The sequence below is a fragment of the Felis catus genome, chromosome B1 (assembly GCF_018350175.1).
Source record: "Felis catus isolate Fca126 chromosome B1, F.catus_Fca126_mat1.0, whole genome shotgun sequence".
In the NCBI taxonomy this organism is placed as follows: Eukaryota; Metazoa; Chordata; class Mammalia; order Carnivora; family Felidae; genus Felis; species Felis catus.
Window position 1 is genome coordinate 59,306,589 of NC_058371.1, and position 5,558 is coordinate 59,312,146.

The following is a 5,558-nucleotide window of genomic DNA, read 5'->3' on the forward strand; positions in this document are numbered from 1 at the left end:
AGGCATCATACATTTTTTCTTGTGGAGAGAAGCAAGAATATTGTTCCTCATTTCCTATTTCCCTAGATTTGAGGGATGTCTAAGTTCTTCGTAGGACATTACAGTCACCTCCCTTAAAATATCCATCTCCCAGTGAATCACATACAACTTTCGCATCTTTGTTCCACTTCCGTCTACTATTTTACTTTTCATACCATTGTAATTTGTTTTTCCCAATTAGAAAGTACATATCTGGCGGAGAATTTTCACTTCTTTTTTTTGAAAGTTTATTTATTTATTTTGAGAGAGAGAGCAAGAGAGAGAGAGCGAGTGCACAAGTGGGGGAAGGGCAGAGAGAGAGAGAGAGGAAGAGAGAGAGAGAATCCCAAGCAGGCTCTGCACTGTCAGTGTGAACCCAATGCAGGGCTCAAACCCATGAATCAGGAAATCATAACCTGAGCTGAAGTCAGATGCTTAACCGACTGAGCCACCCAGGCTCCCTGAGAATTAACTTCTTACACTTTGTTTCTCCTGTGACATCCAGTAGATTTCCTTCCCTGTATAGGGCATCTTCATGGACTTTGTGTTTTAGCTTTGCTTAACACCACGGTTATTAAGCATGATCTTGGAGTCATAATTACACTTATCACCATTATGAAATTATGTGCAATTAACTTGTTCCTAATTATGGACTGCAAAAGAATTTGGAACATTAGAGAATAGAGAATAAAAGATCTGGATTTTATGCGATTAAGAGATATTTTAAATAGGGAAATAAGTGCACATATGCAGTAAAACAATATATAGAACTTCCATTTGTTGTATCTGGTGATATTTAGCAGAGATCATTTAAAGCAGATTATGTCTGAAAGTAGAAATCAAGGAATACTTGTTAATATCTCTGTTTATTTGTGAAGTTTATTTGTGAAGCAGCATAGCCTCTGGCATCCAAGACAAAGACTTGAGCCCCTTGTTACCCTTCACCATTTACTGGCTGTGTTTCTGTAAGCAAGTTACTTTAACCTTGATGAGCTTCATTTTCCTTATGCATAGAATGGGATTATGATACCTTCCTTTTAAGAACATTGTGAGTATTAAATTAAACAAATTCACACAGAAAGCACCCAGCACCCTGCCTGGCAATGTCAGAGTTCTTGGGTTACAAGCAACAGAAACCAACATTGCCAAACTTAAGGCAGAGAAGCAGATCTATTAGAATCATAGAATCAAGGAAGAAATGAACGACCCAGTTTCAGAACTAGGAGACTCTTGGTATCTCTGCAGCAGGAAGTGTTGACTGTTTTCTGGGTACAGCTATTTTCATGCATGAGTGGAATCATCTCCAACCAGTCTTAGTTCTTGTCAAGATTTAAATTCCCAGGAAAGAGACTCTTGTTGTTCTAGATTAGGTCACCTGATTTTACAAAGGCTGGGGGATTGGGTTAAGTCATTGGCAGCCTCACCAGAACCACGAAGAAAGTGGGAACAACATTCTCTATAGCGAACGGGAGATAGTGTTACTGAAAGAAAAATGGGAAGGTATTCGGAGCAGAAAAAGCATAGATTTCCACTGCACCAACACATAGCAGGTGCTCGGTTAATGTTAATTTCCTTCATCCATTTAAACCCTTTCTGTTTATACCTTAGTGTAAAATTTCCAGCATGTGTGTATGTGTGTGTGTTTAACGTTATGTTTTTCTTTTTTTTAAATGTATGTTTTTTTTTTTGAGAGAGAGAGAGAGTGCAAGCAGGGGAAGGACAGAGAGAGAGGGAGACACAGAATCCTTAGCAGGCTGTAAGCTCTGAGCTGTCAGCACAGAGCCTGATGTAGGGCTCAAACTCACGAACCTCAAGATCATGACCTGAGCTGAAGTTGGATGCTTAATCGACTGAGCCACACAGGTACCCCTTAACATTATGGTTTCTAACAGTTGGTATTTTTAACAGTTGGTAAGCTAAGACTCTTACACTCATTTTTCCCCATCCCATGATTGTCTTCTGTCTCATCCTTGACACTCCCCATTATTCAGTGGAGACTTTGGTATCTGGCTTATAGTCTCTCTTTCCATTCGGAACCCTGTCATCAGCTTGGTTGACTTCCATATCCATATGGTCACACTGCTCCGATACTAGCTTCTCATTTTGTTAACTCTTCATTGTCAGTGACCTTATCCTCCATTTCTATCTCAGCAATTCCCAAAATTGTCTAGAAAATCGCCAATATATACATCATTTTTCTGATCACCAGCAACCTCCTAGCCTTTGCACTTGCTTTCACAACTACTCTCAGTATGCATTTTACCTCATATTATCTGTTCCTGCTTTATTATCTTCTTTGTGCAGCCTGGATTCCATGGTCCAGCATTCCAGTCACTCTCTTGGCCATCACTGAATTTCCTGAGTTGTTTATGTTTCACACTTGGCCTGGAAAAATCAGCATTTCTGGGTAAGCTCAGTAACACTTGGCTGCAGGAGTACATCCCGGGAAAATGACAGTCTTCAGGTTGAAATGGACCCTCAATATAGTCCAGTAATCCCAGTCTCTCTGATCAGTTTATATTTCCACCCTCTATATTAAATTGTTCTGTTAGACTACTTTTTAATAATCCATGTCATGGATTGTTGATTTTGTTCTAAAATATCTCCTAAATCCATAAACTTTTCTCCATCCTCACTATAGCCACCCCGGTATAATCCACCATAATCTCATGCTTGGATTACTATAGTGAGCTCCTATGTGGTTCCCAAATATCATCTCTTATTCCCTCCAAATACATCTTCTCTAGTGTATCCATGGTCATGTTTTAAGGCTCTTCTATGGCTTTCTCTTTTCTTTAACATACACTTCAAAATCTGCAAGGTGTCCTATGAGGCCTAGCAAAATATAACTTTTTCTTTCTTTCTCTTTTTTCTTTCTTTCTTTCTCTTTCTTTCTTTCTTTCTTTCTTTCTTTCTTTCTTTCTTTCTTTCTATCTGTCTTTCAAGAACTTTATTAATAGGTGCTTGCTGTTGGTTGACTCTTGAAAAAAATCAAGTTGGAAACTTTTTTTTAAAAGATCTTATTTTGAAGTAATCTCTATGCCCAATGTGAGGCTCAAACTCATAACCCTGAGATCAAGAGTCACATGCTCTACCAACTGAGCCAGCCAGGAACCCCCAAGTTGTAAACTTTTATTACAAATTAAAAATGAAGGGTGTCTGGGTGGCTCAGTTGGTTGAGTGTCCAAGTCTTGATTTCGGCTCAGGTCATGATCCCAGGGTTGTGAGATCAAGCCCCACATCAGGCTCTGTGCTGAGCATGGATCCCGCTTAAGATTCTCTCTCTCTCTCCCTCTGCCCCCTCCCCTGCTTGTGTTCTCTGTATCTAAAATTAAAAAAAAAAATAGGGGAATGTGGGTGGCTCAGTTGTTTGGGCGTCTGACTTTGGCTCAGGTCATAATCTCGTGGTTCATGAGTTTGAACCCCGCATTAGGCTCACTGCTGTCAGCCTGTCAGCACAGAGCCTGTTTCAGATCCTCTGTCCTCCTCTCTATGCCCCTCCTCTGCTTGCGCTCTCCCAAAACTAAATGTTAAGAAAAAAAAAATTAAAAATGAGGTTCCTAAGTTTCTTAAGATGACCAGATATGGAACAATTTAAAAAACTTTAAAGGTGTATTGAGAAAAACTAGGCTTTTTTTTTTAAACTACACTTGTCATTACCAAAAAGAGACATCTTTAGGTAAAAATAGGTAAAAAAAAAAAAATAGGTAAAAAAAAAAAAAAACCCATGCTGCATAGATAGTGCAGATAGTTCTATTTATGTAGTCAAGGGCAAAAAGCAAGCACTTAAGATCTTCAGCTCCAACCTTGCATTTATTTCTTATTGCTGGAATTTCATATTCATTTCTTCTTGTTAGGTGAGTAAACCAGATGATAGTATAGATGATAAGCAGGTACTTACTCAGCCCTGATCTGCTCAACTTTGGGAGTCGATGAATTCTTAGCTTCTGGATTGACTGCTATTGTCTCTTTGCCATGGTGTGGTTTAGAGTTTTCTGGGTGTCTGCCTATGTTGAGGTGGCTGCTGGCATAGGGTCTTATCTTGATTTTCATTATCTTCTTCAAAGCCATCCTCTCTAGGCTATCTTTGGGGAAGATAACTCCTGCGGAATCATGGTATATAACCCTGATACATATTCTGTCTTGCTGGTCTACCTTACTTTCCTGAACCTGGCTTGTCAGCTCCCTCTACCACTTCTCCTTGCACAGAAGGGTTGGAAGACAGTGGTTGATGCCCATAGTGTCCTCCCCCCACCCCCCTGCAATTCTTGTTATTCTGGGACTTCTGCAGGTAATTGTGTGGAAGACTCCCTGGATGGATAGCATCGATAGTGGCTACCAACCAAAGCATATTTGCAGCCTTGAACTGGAGCTCTACCAGGGCCTGTGACATTTGCTGCCTCTGTACCCTTTCCTTGTCCTTCAACAATATCAAATTCCACAGTCTCTCCATCTCCTATACTGTGAAGGTACTTCCTGGCATTATTCTTGTTCATAGCAGTCTGGTGTACAAATACATCTTCCTTGGTGTCATTCCTTTTGATGAAACTATATCCACTTCTTTCTTTCTTTCTTTCTTTCTTTCTTTCTTTCTTTCTTTCTTTCTTTCTTTCTTTCTTTCTTTCTTTCTTCTTTCTATTTTTAATTTCAGTTAGTTAACATACAGTACAATATTAGTTTCAGGGGTAGAAGTTAGTGGATTCAGTAATTCTGTACATCACCCAGTGCTCATCATGACAAGCACACTTCTTAATCCCCATCACCTATTTCACCCACTCCCACCCCCACCTCCCCTCTGGTAGCTATCAGTTTGTTCTCTACAGTTAAGAGTCTATATCTTAGTTTACCTCTCTCACTCTCCCCTCCTCTTCTTTGCTCATTTGTTTTTTTCCTTAAATTCCACATATGAGTGAAATCATGTGGTATTTATCTTTTTCTGACTTTTTGCTTAGCATAATACTCTCTAGCTCCAACTATGTCATTGCAAATGGCAAAATGTCATTGTTTTTACAGCTAAATGGTATTCCATTGTATAAATGCATCACATCTTCTTTATCTGTTTCTTACATTGAACCATTTTACTGTTCCCCAAACCTTTGTTGCGATGACCTTGCCCCCACAGGCATGCACCACCCATGTGAGGTCATCTGGGCCCACTCCCTACACCCTGGCTGCTGCCAGTGGAGGCCAGCTTGGTGTCAGCAGTGCCGAGGGCAGGTGGCTGCTGGGTCCCAGCCTCACCACTCACAGTTGCAGTGATGGTGACTGGGGCAGCTGTGACCGCTGAGGTTCCCCCCAGCATGTGATGGTAACTAGGCCCACAGCAACTCATAGTTCTTCAGTTCTTTTTTTTTTTTTTTTTTTTTTTCATTTTATTTTACTGTTCCCTCCTCTCTCAAGCTTCAGGCACACTGGCCCAATGTTCATTTCTAGAATAGTTTCCATCTCAGATGATTGCATAGTCAGGTTCCATACCTCTTTTCTCCACACTTACCCAGCCCTGTTGTCTTCTTTACTCGATTAACTCTTTCTCACTCTTT

At 40.3% G+C, this 5,558-nt stretch overlaps 1 pseudogene; it reads right to left on the bottom strand.

Moving 5' to 3' along the window:
• Nucleotides 1–3,915: 3,915 nt before the first annotated feature.
• Nucleotides 3,916–5,350, bottom strand: LOC109499354 (annotated as a pseudogene).
• Between the last annotated feature and the right edge of the window lie 208 nt (nt 5,351–5,558).